Source organism: Gymnoscopelus braueri (genome assembly GCF_963280865.1).
Source record: "Gymnoscopelus braueri genome assembly, contig: SCAFFOLD_89, whole genome shotgun sequence".
Classification (NCBI taxonomy): Eukaryota; Metazoa; Chordata; class Actinopteri; order Myctophiformes; family Myctophidae; genus Gymnoscopelus; species Gymnoscopelus braueri.
Window position 1 is genome coordinate 67,501 of NW_027660501.1, and position 16,629 is coordinate 84,129.

General features: G+C 45.3%; 1 long non-coding RNA gene across 1 annotated transcript in view; it reads left to right on the forward strand.

The window, feature by feature from the left end:
* The window catches only part of LOC308081499, a 4,175-nt gene extending 1,113 nt beyond the window's left edge, over window positions 1-3,062 (forward strand). Inside the window, exons 3-5 of the long non-coding RNA XR_013932857.1 lie at window positions 449-540; window positions 1,063-1,146; window positions 2,832-3,062. This is a non-coding gene — a long non-coding RNA (uncharacterized lncRNA). The remainder of the gene's footprint in view (window positions 1-448; window positions 541-1,062; window positions 1,147-2,831) is intronic.
* Window positions 3,063-16,629: the final 13,567 nt, after the last annotated feature.

Below are 16,629 nucleotides of genomic sequence, written 5' to 3' on the forward strand. Positions count from 1 at the left end.
AAATATCAGTGCCCATACCCTAGGTGGGGTTGGCGAAAGGGCCTCTCTGTGTGGAGTTTGCATGTTCTCCCCGTGTCTCCTAGGGTAGATACCCTCACAAAAACATGCAGTAATCCTGGTCTCTATACTGCCTCCCCCTGGCCAGGGGCGCCTGATGGAGGGGAAAGGAACTGGTTGGAATAACGTGTTCCTTCCACGCGCTACGTCCAACCAGGGAAACTCTCCCCTGTCAGGTGATAAGAAGGTCAGTTGGCTCTCATGCATTGAAGGAGGCATGAGCTCGGCCCTGGCCTCCCTAGGTTGGCAGAGGGAAGGTAGTGCCCAGGATTACATAGACAATTGGCACTGGGTGTAAAAAATGGGGTTACAAAATCGTGGGATAAACATTTTAGGAAAAAAATTATATTATGCTTAATGAGGGGTATCTTAAAAGTGTGATTTTCCACAGCTTCCGTACTGCTCACAATGAGGTGGTGACCCAGGCTGTGATGCAGGCTATTCACGACTCAGAGCCCCAGTGGACCACCAGCCTAGTCAGAAGTAAGTCTGATATCACGTTAATTTGGGGACTTATGTCCTTAAATTGCTTGTAATTTTAACAATTGGATGACCTGCTGCTTACCTGTGATCGTGAGGTATTTTCTATGTATGCGTTACCTTGCTTACTGCAAGTCGCTCTGGATAAAAAGCGTCTGCTAAATACCTACATTGTAGATTAGTGTTGATTTGACACTGTTAAAGATAACAGATGGCACACTAACCATCTAATATTGCAAAATGTTATATTGTTGTTTTTGTTAAAAAGGTAAGTTTTCTATTCAAATGGTAATTTCTATAGTGTTTGCTAAATAACAGGGGTCTCTTCTTGCTCTCAAATAAACAGAAAATAAATGTTCATCAGGAGAGTACCCCCATTTTGTTTGCCAGTTTACATTTTGTCTGCTCATTTCTTTGAGCAGACAAAATGTAAACTATCTGTGATCACTATCCTTTTGAGATGCCTTACTATAATACATTTAGAGTTCATAACTTGGTATTTGTGTTGTAATTTTCATTCACTAGGAGCCTGCAACAGGGCTTATGAGAACATCAAAGCCGCTCAGAAGATGGAACTGGATAAAGACCCTTACCAGCAGGAAAGATCGGGTGAGTTATTGCCCTGCTCTATTACTGTTGCATTTTATTGATCACGTGAATTATCAATTACCTTTTTTATGTAAGGGATATAACAGTGAGGTGGTAATTACTGAGAAATACACTGGAGGAGACAAAGCAGAGGGGTCATACAGTCCAAATGTTTATAGCTTGGGTTGTGTAGCTGCCATAATATAGCTCTGGTCCAGAGCTATATTAGTAGTAAAAAATAAACAATATACTAGTTTCACTACTCGCCAAAACAAAAACATGGGTTTCTGATCTTAAAGGTAGGGTAAGTGATATTTTTTGGTTAAAACTAAAAGTATTTTGTTAAAAGGTTAAAATACTATATTCTGATAGTAATCATTGCTATAGAGTGTTTTTTCAGTAACAGATGTCTCCCTGTCTCTCCAGCTCTTTAATAAACAGAAAATACATTTTTCGGTAGGTGTCAAAATCTCAGCCAATCAGGAGAAAGTACAAATTTTTTAGCTTAATTTGTATAGTGTTCCAGTTCCAATTTTGTCTGCTCATTTCTTAGTGTCATCACTTCCATTTCACATTTCACTTGTTTAATCTGTATCCTAATCTGTATCCTGATTGAGTTCTCTGTCCTGGTTGGATAAAATTGAACTGAAACGAAAATGTATTTTCTGTTTAATAAAGAGGTGGAGAGACAAGGAGACTCCTGTTACTGAACAAACACTCTATAGCAATGAGTACTATCACAATATAGAGCTATTTAACACTTATTTTAACCAAAGCAAATCACTTACCCTACCTTTAAGCCTATTCTACAGATCTGTCATAGCATTTTTTTATTGTCCAGTCCAGATCGGTGGCACACTTGAGTGAATCAAAGCTTTTATTTCCTGGCCAAAAAGTGCATTTTACACAAAAGGTGGGGTTATAAAAGGCTTCCCACCATAGACAATAGGCTTTCAGCATCATAAAACTGCCTTGTTTCAGTGAATATCAAAATCATACTTAGGTTTTCTCAAGTGTAGTGATCCTACTCTCAATGGTTCCCAAACTGGGGGTCGGGGACCTTTTAATTACTTTAGTGCAACATTGTTTTCTCATTCGACAGTAAACAAACCAACACACTGTTTAACGCAGGGGTCTTCAACGTTTTCAGGCCAAGCTGAGAGAGAGTTGAAGCAGGGACCCCCTCTATATTGTATAAAATTGTGTTTCAGATAAACTTTTGCTGATCTTTTTTCTGGCTAAAGTTCTCCTCAGAAAAGGGATGCTAGGGTTCAAGTGGTTAATGTAAAAAAAAAAAATCATATCAAACAAAGATTTGGCGGACCCCCTGTAGTAACTCTGAGGACGTCCTCAAGTTGTGAGTTTGTAGATCAGCTATTTTCACAACATTTATCTGTGGAACCGTGTCAACTAAATGTAATGCCTCAACTCCTAAAATTCCAAGTGCTTGTCAGGGTGGGGGGTCCCCAGTTCAAATATTATGAAGGGGGGTCACAGCCTGAAAAGCTTGGGAGCCCTTGTCATAATGTACACCTGTTCATTTTACAGTCAATGGAAAATGCACTGTTCCTGGTCCAGAGGTTAGCGAGAACTTTCTAATGCTCGGGACTAGAGCTAGCCATAATATAACCCTCATACTGTATTTACTTATTTAGTTTTGTTGATCGCTTTAAAAGTCTAACCTCCTCTTCTCATCTGTTACACAGCTTTTCAAGAAACGGGTCAAGATTGGGCAGAAGGGAGGAGAGAGAGAGGACTTGGACTACCTCAGTGGTGCGGACGCGAACTTTGTCGAGAGTGATGAAGACAAGACTGCCTTTAAAATAACTTCACCAAAGTGGCGCGCCGGACGGCTGTCCAAAATAATGGCTTCATGTCAAACTGCCCTGGATGAAAACCGAAGGAAGTGTGTGGAGCCGAAGTCCAACCGTGTTCGCACAAACTACGAACTCTTCACCAGACAAACCCCCCTGCTGCAGAGGGCAAGCATCAGTATCTGCAGGAGAGTGAGAAGGAAGAAGGCGACACTGGAGTGTAAAGCCTTTTAGTTATACACTAATCCACGGAGCGCTGCCCTGTAGGTAGCGCGCCATTGCTGCGGTGTCAGACTCAGTCAGCAGCTGTTGCGGTTCTGTCCGTCTGTTGACGTTACTCTTTACCTGCTTGGTTTAATTACTAAATAACTATACATCTTTGTAAAGTTAGTGTTAGTAAAAGTTAGTAAAAGTTAGTAAAAAGCAGGTAAAAGACTCAAGAGTAACGTCAGTGACTGCAGCTGACTGACACCGAGTCTGACACCGCAGCAATGGCTGCGCCACCTACAGGGCAGCGCTCTGTGGATTTGTGTATAGGCTACTGGACTCCTAAGCTTTTGGAAGGGAGTATAAATGGTTCCAGTTCAGTTTACTTTGTTTGATTGGCTTAGCGGCAGATTTGGACTGGAAACACGTGAAGGTGTCATTATGTTTCTGGTTCAAATCTGATGCTGAGCCAATCAAACAAAGCTATGGGGAACTGAACTGGAACACGAAACATTTATGCACCCTTTCAAAAGCTTCGGAGTACAGTTGTGCACAGTTAACGGTGGTGTGTGTGGATGTTTTTATTTTAATACTGTTTTTAGGAGTACAGTTGTGAACAGTTTAGGGTAGTGTGTGTGTGTGTGTGTGTGTGTGTGTGTGTGTGTGTGTGTGTGTGTGTGTGTGTGTGTGTGTGTGTGTGTGTGTGTGTGTGTGTGTGTGTGTGTGTGTGTGTGGATGTTTATTTTAATATTTTTTTAGCATCACTCACACCCCGTTCCGTTTAAAAAGTCAGTTCAGTTCTCCAGAGACTTCTGCCCAATCTTGACCCGTCGTTCCAACCTTGTTCCTAGTTGTGTGGAGAGGGAGTTTGGAAGTGCGTGTGTGGAGAGAGGGAGAGTTTGAGGTGTGTGTGTGGAGAAGAGTTTTGAGGTGTGTGTGTGTTTTGGAGGTCTTGGCCCCAGCTCTGTTAAAAAATAAATATTGCTCATTTGAAAGTGATTTTTTGTTGTCATTTTTAGCTTAATATTTATCTTCAAAGTAGATCGGCCATGGTTACAGGCCGTATCAATACAATAACCTGACATAATATGCAAGTGGTGTTTGGACTTCAAATATGGTTACAGGTCGTATCAATACAATATCCTGACATAATATGCAAGTGATGTTTGGACTTCAAATATGGTTACAGGTCGTATCGATACAATATCCTGACATAAAATGCAAGTGGTGTTAGGACTTCAAATATGGTTCCAGGTCGTATCGATACAATATCCTGACATAAAATGCAAGTGGTGTTTGGACTTCAAATATGGTTACAGGTCATATCGATATAATATCCTGACATAAAATGCAAGTGGTGTTTGGACTTCAAATATGGTTACAGGTCGTACTTCAAATATGGTTACAGGTCGTATTGATACAATATCCTGACATAAAATGCAAGTGGTGTTTGGACTTCAAATATGGTTACAGGTCGTACTTCAAATATGGTTACAGGTCGTATCGATACAATATCCTGACATAAAATGAAAGTGGTGTTTGGACTTCAAATATGGTTACAGATCGTATCAATGCAATATCCTGACATAAGCTGCAACTGGTGTTTGGACTTCAAATATGGATAGTGGTCATATCTTGACATTGGATATGAGTAACTAATCATCTCCACATATGACAGCTGTCCATTTCTGATGAGATATTTTAGACACTGATTAGAATTATTTCCCGAATATGGCATGTGGTAATATACAGTATCTGGGATGATACACTCCATATTCTATCAAGAATAAAAGTGGTCCCACATCCGTAGTTGATATGCTCCGACCATGAAATATATTTCAAATACTGTTCGGAGAGTATCCCATTTGGATATCATCATATTTGCATCATATCTGGTAATATTCGGGCAACGATATCTAGGGATTCTTGGTTTTTTTGCGCAGTGCTAAAACCCACTTTTAGAGACCTCACAAAGTCAGCAGCCACTTAGAATGTACTGGGAACAAGTTACAGGAAAGTGTCACCAAAGTGCTTATCTCAGCCTAAAAATGCTATTTTGACATTTTCCTGTAACTTGTTCCCAGTACATTCTAAGTGGTTGCTGACTTTGTGAGGTCTCTAAAAGTGGGTTTTAGGAGCCCAACACAAAATACATGAGCCCCAATGCCTTCCTTCATACAAAACTGACACCCACTTTCTTTAAAAAATCGTGGCTCAAAATGGCATTTTTGGGCTGAGATAAGCACTTTGGTCACATTTTCCTGTAACTTGTTCCCAGTACATTTTAAGTGGCTGCTGACTTTGTGAGGTCTGTAAAAGTGGGTTTTAGGAGCCCAACACAAAATACATGAGCCCTAATGCCTTCCTTCAGACAAAACTGACACCCACTTTCTTAAAAAAATCTTGGGTCAAAATAGCATTTTTAGACTGAGATAAGCACTTTGGTGACATTTTCCTGTAACTTGTTCCCAGTACATTCTAAGTAGCTGCTGACTTTGTGAGGTCTCTAAAAGTGGGTTTTAGGAGCCCAACACAAAATACATGACCCCTAATGCCTTCCTTCAGACAAAACTGACACCCACTTTCTTTAAAAAATCGTGGTTCAAAATAGCATTTTTGGGCTGAGATAAGCACTTTGGTGACATTTTCCTGTAACTTGTTCCCAGTACATTTTAAGTGGCTGCTGACTTTGTGAGGTCTGTAAAATTGGGTTTTAGGAGCCCAACACAAAATACATGAGCCCTAATGCCTTCTTTCAGACAAAACTGACGCCCACTTTCTTTAAAAAATCGTGGTTCAAAATAGCATTTTTGGGCTGAGATAAGCACTTTGGTGACATTTTCCTGTAACTTGTTCCCAGTACATTTTAAGTGGCTGCTGACTTTGTGAGGTCTGTAAAATTGGGTTTTAGGAGCCCAACACAAAATACATGAGCCCTAATGCCTTCTTTCAGACAAAACTGACGCCCACTTTCTTAAAAAAATCTTGGGTCAAAATAGCATTTTTAGACTGAGATAAGCACTTTGGTGACATTTTCCTGTAACTTGTTCCCAGTACATTCTAAGTGGCTGCTGACTTTGTGAGGTCTCTAAAAGTGGGTTTTAGGAGCCCAACACAAAATACATGAGCCCTAATGCCTTCCTTCAGACAAAACTGACACCCACTTTCTTTAAAAAATCGTGGCTCAAAATAGCATTTTTGGGCTGAGATAACCACTTTGGTGACATTTTCCTGTAACTTGTTCCCAGTACATTTTAAGTGGCTGCTGACCTTGTGAGGTCTGTAAAAGTGGGTTTTAGGAGCCCAACACAAAATACATGAGCCCTAATGCCTTCCTTCAGACAAAACTGACACCCACTTTCTTTAAAAAATCTTGGGTCAAAATAGCATTTTTAGACTGAGATAATCACTTTGGTGACATTTTCCTGTAACTTGTTCCCAGTACATTCTAAGTGGCTGCTGACTTTGTGAGGTCTCTAAAAGTGGGTTTTAGGAACCCAACACAAAATACATGAGCCCTAATGCCTTCTTTCAGACAAAACTGACACCCACTTTCTTAAAAAAATCTTGGGTCAAAATAGCATTTTTAGACTGAGATAAGCACTTTGGTGACATTTTCCTGTAACTTGTTCCCAGTACATTTTAAGTGGCTGCTGACTTTGTGAGGTCTGTAAAATTAAGTTTTAGGAGCCCAACACAAAATACATGAGCCCTAATGCCTTCTTTCAGACAAAACTGACGCCCACTTTCTTTAAAAAATCGTGGTTCAAAATAGCATTTTTGGGCTGAGATAAGCACTTTGGTGACATTTTCCTGTAACTTGTTCCCAGTACATTTTAAGTGGCTGCTGACTTTGTGAGGTCTGTAAAATTGGGTTTTAGGAGCCCAACACAAAATACATGAGCCCTAATGCCTTCTTTCAGACAAAACTGACGCCCACTTTCTTAAAAAAATCTTGGGTCAAAATAGCATTTTTAGACTGAGATAAGCACTTTGGTGACATTTTCCTGTAACTTGTTCCCAGTACATTCTAAGTGGCTGCTGACTTTGTGAGGTCTCTAAAAGTGGGTTTTAGGAGCCCAACACAAAATACATGAGCCCTAATGCCTTCTTTCAGACAAAACTGACACCCACTTTCTTAAAAAAATCTTGGGTCAAAATAGCATTTTTAGACTGAGATAAGCACTTTGGTGACATTTTCCTGTAACTTGTTCCCAGTACATTCTAAGTGGCTGCTGACTTTGTGAGGTCTCTAAAAGTGGGTTTTAGGAGCCCAACACAAAATACATGAGCCCTAATGCCTTCCTTCAGACAAAACTGACACCCACTTTCTTAAAAATACGTATTATAATATGTGACTCTCTACCTCCCCCTACAGGCTGGTATTATAATATGTTACTCTCTACCTCCCCCTACAGGCTGGTATTATAATAGGTTACTCTCTACCTCCCCTACAGGCTGGTATTATAATATGTGACTCTCTACCTCCCCCTACAGGCTGGTACTATAATATGTTACTCTCTACCTCCCCCTACAGGCTGGTATTATAATATGTTACTCTCTACCTCCCCCTACAGGCTGGTATTATAATATGTTACTCTCTACCTCCCCCTACAGGCTGGTATTATAATATGTTACTCTCTACCTCCCTCTACAGGCTGGTATTATAATATGTTACTCTCTACCTCCCCCTACAGGCTGGTATTATAATATGTTACTCTCTACCTCCCCCTACAGGCTGGCATTATAATATGTTACTCTCTACCTCCCCTACAGGCTGGTATTATAATATGTGACTCTCTACCTCCCCCTACAGGCTGGTATTATAATATGTTACTCTCTACCTCCCCCTACAGGCTGGTATTATAATATGTGACTCTCTACCTCCCCCTATAGGCTGGTATTATAATATGTGACTCTCTACCTCCCCCTACAGGCTGGTATTATAATATGTGACTCTCTACCTCCCCCTACAGGCTGGTATTATAATATGTTACTCTCTACCTCCCCCTACAGGTTGGTATTATAATATGTGACTCTCTACCTCCCCCTACAGGCTGGTATTATAATATGTTACTCTCTACCTCCCCCTACAGGCTAGTATTATAATATGTTACTCTCTACCTCCCTCTACAGGCTGGTATTATAATATGTTACTCTCTACCTCCCCCTACAGACTGGTATTATACTATGTTACTCTCTACCTCCCCCTACAGGCTGGTATTATAATATGTTACTCTCTACCTCCCTCTACAGGCTGGTATTATAATATCTTACTCTCTACCTCCCCCTACAGACTGGTATTATACTATGTTACTCTCTACCTCCCCCTACAGGCTGGTATAATAATATGTTACTCTCTACCTCCCCCTAAAGGCTGGTATTATAATATGTTACTCTCTACCTCCCCCTAGAGACTGGTATTATACTATGTTACTCTCTACCTCCCCCTACAGGCTGGTATTATAATATGTTACTCTCTACCTCCCCCTACAGGTTGGTATTATAATATGTGACTCTCTACCTCCCCCTACAGGCTGGTATTATAATATGTTACTCTCTACCTCCCCCTACAGGCTGGTATAATAATATGTTACTCTCTACCAATCGATTGATCAATCGGTCGAACAATTAACCCTGGCCCCTCCCCCAGCCACTATGTGGGCGTGGCCTATCACCTTGGGGGTGTGGTTTCGAGCCGGGGGTGTGGCCTATTGGTGAGGGGGAAGTGGTTTGGAGCTGTGGGATTGGCCTATCACCAAGGGGGTGTGGTTTGGAGCTATGGGCGTGGCCTATCGCCAAGGGGGTGTGGTTTAAGGCTAGGGGCGTAGCCTATCGACATGGGGGCGTGGTTTGGAGCTGGGGGCGTGGCCTGTCGGCTTGGGGCGAGGGGCTGTGGTTTGAAGCTGGGGGCGTGGCCTATCGCCATCGGGGCGTGGTTTGGAGCGGGGGGCGTGGCCTGTCGGCTTGGGGGCGTGGTTTACAGCAGTGGGACTCAAAAATAGCAGATCTACAAGCTCGTAGATCATAGCTCTACGAGCTTGTAGATCTGATATCGGCTGGGGTTGGGCGTGGCCTATCACCCCGGGGGGTGGGGTCTGAAGCTGTGGGCGGGGCCTGTCGGCTTGGAGGCGTGGTTTGAAGCTGGGGGCGTGGCTTATCGGCTTGGGGGCGTGGTTTACAGCAGTGGGACTCAAAAATAGCGGATCTACAAGCTCGTAGATCATAGCTCTACGAGCTTGTAGATCTGATATCGGCTGGGGGTGGGCGTGGCCTATCACCCCGGGGGATGGGGTCTGAAGCTCTGGGCGGGGCCTATTGGCTTGGGGGCGTGGTTTCAAGCTGGGGGCGTGGCCTTTCCCGTTGGATTGGGGTCTTAAGCCGTGTGCTTGTCCTCTATCGGCGAGGGGTGTGTGGTTTGAAGCTGGGGGCGTGGCCTATCGCCATGGGGGCATGGTTTGGAGCGGGGGGCGTGGCCTGTCGGCTTGGGGGCGTGGTTTACAGCAGTGGGACTCAAAAATAGCAGATCTACAAGCTCGTAGAGCATAGCTCTACGAGCTTGTAGATCTGATATCGGCTGGGGTTGGGCGTGGCCTATCGCCCTGGGGGGTGGGGTCTGAAGCTGTGGGCGGGGCTTATTGGCTTGGGGGCGTGGTTTCAAGCCGGGGGCGTGGCCTTTCCCCTTGGATTTGGGTTTTAAGCTGTGTGCTTGTCCTCTATCGGCGAGGGGGCTGTGGTTTGAAGCTGGGGGCGTGGCCTATCGCCATGGGGGCGTGGTTTGGAGCGGGGGGCGGGGCCTGTCGGCTTGGGGGCGTGGCCTTTCCCCTTGGATTGGGGTCTTAAGCCGTGTGCTTGTCCTCTATCGGCGAGGGGTGTGTGGTTTGAAGCTGGGGGCGTGGCCTATCGCCATGGGGGCGTGGTTTGGAGCTGGGGGCGTGGCTTGTTGGCTTGGGGGCGTGGTATACAGCAGTGGGACTCAAAAATAGCAGATCTACTAGCTCGTAGAGCATAGCTCTACGAGCTTGTAGATCTGATATCGGCTGGGGTTGGGCGTGGCCTATCACCCCGGGGGGTGGGGTATGAAGCTGTGGGCGGGGGCCTGTCGGCTTGGAGGCGTGGTTTGAAGCTGGGGGCGTGGCTTATCGGCTTGGGGGCGTGGTTTACAGCAGTGGGACTCAAAAATAGCAGATCTACAAGCTCGTAGATCATAGCTCTACGAGCTTGTAGATCTGATATCGGCTGGGGGTGGGCGTGGCCTATCACCCCGGGGGGTGGGGTCTGAAGCTGTGGGCGGGGCCTATTGGCTTGGGGGCGTGGTTTCAAGCCGGGGGCGTGGCCTTTCCCCTTGGATTGGGGTTTTGAGCTGTGTGCTTGTCCTCTATCGGCGAGGGGGCTGTGGTTTGAAGCTGGGGGCGTGGCCTATCGCCATGGGGGCGTGGTTTGGAGCGGGGGGCGGGGCCTGTCGGCTTGGGGGCGTGGCCTTTCCCCTTGGATTGGGGTCTTAAGCCGTGTGCTTGTCCTCTATCGGCGAGGGGTGTGTGGTTTGAAGCTGGGGGCGTGGCCTATCGCCATGGGGATGTGGTTTGGAGCTGGGGGCGTGGCTTGTTGGCTTGGGGGCGTGGTATACAGCAGTGGGACTCAAAAATAGCAGATCTACAAGCTCGTAGAGCTATGCTCTACGAGCTTGTAGATCTGCTATTTTTTTCGCCCCCAAGCCAATAGGCCCCGCCCACAGCTTCAGACCCCACCCCCCGGGGTGATAGGCCACGCCCACCCCCAGCCGATATCAGATCTACAAGCTCGTAGAGCTATGATCTACGAGCTTGTAGATCTGCTATTTTTGAGTCCCACTGCTGTAAACCACGCCCCCAAGCCGACAGGCCACGCCCCCCGCTCCAAACCACGCCCCGATGGCGATAGGCCACGCCCCCAGCTTCAAACCACAGCCCCTCGCCCCAAGCCGACAGGCCACGTCCCCAGCACCAAACCACGCCCCCATGGCGATAGGCCACACCCCTAGCCTTAAACCACACCCCCCCTTGGCGATAGGCCACGCCCATAGCTCCAAACCACACCCCCTTGGTGATAGGCCAAGCCCACAGCTCCAAACCACTCCCCCCTCACCAATAGGCCACACCCCCGGCTCGAAACCACACCCCCAAGGTGATATGCCACGCCCACATAGTGGCTGGGGGAGGGGCCGGGGTTAATTGTTCGACCGATTGATCAATCGATTGGTAAAGATTAACATATTATTATACCATCCTGTAGGGGGAGGTAGAGAGTAACATATTATAATACCAGCCTTTAGGGGGAGGTAGAGAGTAACATAGTATAATACCAGCCTGTAGGGGGAGGTAGAGAGTAACATATTAGAATACCAGCCTGTAGGGGGAGGTATAGAGTAACATATTATAATACCAGCCTGTAGGGGGAGGTAGAGAGTAACATATTATAATACCAGCCTGTAGGGGGAGGTAGAGAGTCACATATTATAATACCAGCCTGTAGGGGGAGGTAGAGAGTAACATATTATAATACCAGCCTGTAGGGGGAGGTAGAGAGTAACATAGTATAATACCAGTCTCTAGGGGGAGGTAGAGAGTAACAAATTATAATACCAGCCTCTAGGGGGAGGTAGAGAGTAAGATATTATTATACCAGCCTGTAGGGGGAGGTAGAGAGTAACATAGTATAATACCAGTCTGTAGGGGGAGGTAGAGAGTAAGATATTATAATACCAGCCTGTAGAGGGAGGTAGAGAGTAACATATTATAATACCAGCCTGTAGGGGGAGGTAGAGAGTAACATATTATAATACCAGCCTGTAGGGGGAGGTAGAGAGTCACATATTATAATACCAACCTGTAGGGGGAGGTAGAGAGTAACATATTATAATACCAGCCTGTAGGGGGAGGTAGAGAGTCACATATTATAATACCAGCCTGTAGGGGAGGTAGAGAGTAACATATTATAATACCAGCCTGTAGGGGGAGGTAGAGAGTAACATAGTATAATACCAGTCTTTAGGGGGAGGTAGAGAGTAACATATTATAATACCAGCCTGTAGAGGGAGGTAGAGAGTAACATATTATAATACCAGCCTATAGGGGGAGGTAGAGAGTAACATATTATAATACCAGCCTGTAGGGGGAGGTAGAGAGTAACATATTATAATACCAGCCTGTAGGGGGAGGTAGAGAGTCACATATTATAATACCAGCCTGTAGGGGGAGGTAGAGAGTCACGTATTATAATACCAGCCTGTAGGGGGAGGTAGAGAGTAACATATTATAATACCAGCCTGTAGGGGGAGGTAGAGAGTCACATATTATAATACCAGCCTGTAGGGGAGGTAGAGAGTAACATATTATAATACCAGCCTGTAGGGGGAGGTAGAGAGTAACATATTATAATACCAGCCTGTAGGGGGAGGTAGAGAGTAACATATTATAATACCAGCCTGTAGGGGGAGGTAGAGAGTCACATATTATAATACCAACCTGTAGGGGGAGGTAGAGAGTAACATATTATAATACCAGCCTGTAGGGGGAGGTAGAGAGTAACATATTATAATACCAGCCTGTAGGGGGAGGTAGAGAGTCACATATTATAATACCAGCCTGTAGGGGGAGGTAGAGAGTCACATATTATAATACCAGCCTGTAGGGGGAGGTAGAGAGTAACATATTATAATACCAGCCTGTAGGGGGAGGTAGAGAGTCACATATTATAATACCAGCCTGTAGGGGAGGTAGAGAGTAACATATTATAATACCAGCCTGTAGGGGGAGGTAGAGAGTAATATATTATAATACCAGCCTGTAGGGGGAGGTAGGGAGTCACATATTATAATACCAACCTGTAGGGGGAGGTAGAGAGTAACATATTATAATACCAGCCTGTAGGGGGAGGTAGAGAGTAACATATTATAATACCAGCCTGTAGGGGGAGGTAGAGAGTCACATATTATAATACCAGCCTGTAGGGGGAGGTAGAGAGTAACATATTATAATACCAGCCTGTAGGGGAGGTAGAGAGTCACATATTATAATACGTATTTTTAAGAAAGTGGGTGTCAGTTTTGTCTGAAGGAAGGCATTAGGGCTCATGTATTTTGTGTTGGGCTCCTAAAACCCACTTTTAGAGACCTCACAAAGTCAGCAGCCACTTAGAATGTACTGGGAGCAAGTTACAGGAAAGTGTCACCAAAGTGCTTATCTCAGCCTAAAAATGCTATTTTGACATTTTCCTGTAACTTGTTCCCAGTACATTTTAAGTGGCTGCTGACTTTGTGAGGTCTGTAAAAGTGGGTTTTAGGAGCCCAACACAAAATACATGAGCCCTAATGCCTTCCTTCAGACAAAACTGACACCCACTTTCTTAAAAAAATCTTGGGTCAAAATAGCATTTTTAGACTGAGATAAGCACTTTGGTGACATTTTCCTGTAACTTGTTCCCAGTACATTTTAAGTGGCTGCTGACTTTGTGAGGTCTGTAAAATTAAGTTTTAGGAGCCCAACACAAAATACATGAGCCCTAATGCCTTCTTTCAGACAAAACTGACGCCCACTTTCTTTAAAAAATCGTGGTTCAAAATAGCATTTTTGGGCTGAGATAAGCACTTTGGTGACATTTTCCTGTAACTTGTTCCCAGTACATTTTAAGTGGCTGCTGACTTTGTGAGGTCTGTAAAATTGGGTTTTAGGAGCCCAACACAAAATACATGAGCCCTAATGCCTTCTTTCAGACAAAACTGACGCCCACTTTCTTAAAAAAATCTTGGGTCAAAATAGCATTTTTAGACTGAGATAAGCACTTTGGTGACATTTTCCTGTAACTTGTTCCCAGTACATTCTAAGTGGCTGCTGACTTTGTGAGGTCTCTAAAAGTGGGTTTTAGGAGCCCAACACAAAATACATGAGCCCTAATGCCTTCTTTCAGACAAAACTGACACCCACTTTCTTAAAAAAATCTTGGGTCAAAATAGCATTTTTAGACTGAGATAAGCACTTTGGTGACATTTTCCTGTAACTTGTTCCCAGTACATTCTAAGTGGCTGCTGACTTTGTGAGGTCTCTAAAAGTGGGTTTTAGGAGCCCAACACAAAATACATGAGCCCTAATGCCTTCCTTCAGACAAAACTGACACCCACTTTCTTAAAAATACGTATTATAATATGTGACTCTCTACCTCCCCCTACAGGCTGGTATTATAATATGTTACTCTCTACCTCCCCCTACAGGCTGGTATTATAATAGGTTACTCTCTACCTCCCCTACAGGCTGGTATTATAATATGTGACTCTCTACCTCCCCCTACAGGCTGGTACTATAATATGTTACTCTCTACCTCCCCCTACAGGCTGGTATTATAATATGTTACTCTCTACCTCCCCCTACAGGCTGGTATTATAATATGTTACTCTCTACCTCCCCCTACAGGCTGGTATTATAATATGTTACTCTCTACCTCCCTCTACAGGCTGGTATTATAATATGTTACTCTCTACCTCCCCCTACAGGCTGGTATTATAATATGTTACTCTCTACCTCCCCCTACAGGCTGGTATTATAATATGTTACTCTCTACCTCCCCTACAGGCTGGTATTATAATATGTGACTCTCTACCTCCCCCTACAGGCTGGTATTATAATATGTTACTCTCTACCTCCCCCTACAGGCTGGTATTATAATATGTGACTCTCTACCTCCCCCTATAGGCTGGTATTATAATATGTGACTCTCTACCTCCCCCTACAGGCTGGTATTATAATATGTGACTCTCTACCTCCCCCTACAGGCTGGTATTATAATATGTTACTCTCTACCTCCCCCTACAGGTTGGTATTATAATATGTGACTCTCTACCTCCCCCTACAGGCTGGTATTATAATATGTTACTCTCTACCTCCCCCTACAGGCTAGTATTATAATATGTTACTCTCTACCTCCCTCTACAGGCTGGTATTATAATATGTTACTCTCTACCTCCCCCTACAGACTGGTATTATACTATGTTACTCTCTACCTCCCCCTACAGGCTGGTATTATAATATGTTACTCTCTACCTCCCTCTACAGGCTGGTATTATAATATCTTACTCTCTACCTCCCCCTACAGACTGGTATTATACTATGTTACTCTCTACCTCCCCCTACAGGCTGGTATAATAATATGTTACTCTCTACCTCCCCCTAAAGGCTGGTATTATAATATGTTACTCTCTACCTCCCCCTAGAGACTGGTATTATACTATGTTACTCTCTACCTCCCCCTACAGGCTGGTATTATAATATGTTACTCTCTACCTCCCCCTACAGGTTGGTATTATAATATGTGACTCTCTACCTCCCCCTACAGGCTGGTATTATAATATGTTACTCTCTACCTCCCCCTACAGGCTGGTATAATAATATGTTACTCTCTACCAATCGATTGATCAATCGGTCGAACAATTAACCCTGGCCCCTCCCCCAGCCACTATGTGGGCGTGGCCTATCACCTTGGGGGTGTGGTTTCGAGCCGGGGGTGTGGCCTATTGGTGAGGGGGAAGTGGTTTGGAGCTGTGGGATTGGCCTATCACCAAGGGGGTGTGGTTTGGAGCTATGGGCGTGGCCTATCGCCAAGGGGGTGTGGTTTAAGGCTAGGGGCGTAGCCTATCGACATGGGGGCGTGGTTTGGAGCTGGGGGCGTGGCCTGTCGGCTTGGGGCGAGGGGCTGTGGTTTGAAGCTGGGGGCGTGGCCTATCGCCATCGGGGCGTGGTTTGGAGCGGGGGGCGTGGCCTGTCGGCTTGGGGGCGTGGTTTACAGCAGTGGGACTCAAAAATAGCAGATCTACAAGCTCGTAGATCATAGCTCTACGAGCTTGTAGATCTGATATCGGCTGGGGTTGGGCGTGGCCTATCACCCCGGGGGGTGGGGTCTGAAGCTGTGGGCGGGGCCTGTCGGCTTGGAGGCGTGGTTTGAAGCTGGGGGCGTGGCTTATCGGCTTGGGGGCGTGGTTTACAGCAGTGGGACTCAAAAATAGCGGATCTACAAGCTCGTAGATCATAGCTCTACGAGCTTGTAGATCTGATATCGGCTGGGGGTGGGCGTGGCCTATCACCCCGGGGGATGGGGTCTGAAGCTCTGGGCGGGGCCTATTGGCTTGGGGGCGTGGTTTCAAGCTGGGGGCGTGGCCTTTCCCGTTGGATTGGGGTCTTAAGCCGTGTGCTTGTCCTCTATCGGCGAGGGGTGTGTGGTTTGAAGCTGGGGGCGTGGCCTATCGCCATGGGGGCATGGTTTGGAGCGGGGGGCGTGGCCTGTCGGCTTGGGGGCGTGGTTTACAGCAGTGGGACTCAAAAATAGCAGATCTACAAGCTCGTAGAGCATAGCTCTACGAGCTTGTAGATCTGATATCGGCTGGGGTTGGGCGTGGCCTATCGCCCTGGGGGGTGGGGTCTGGGCTGGTATTATAATATGTGACTCTCTACCTCCCCCT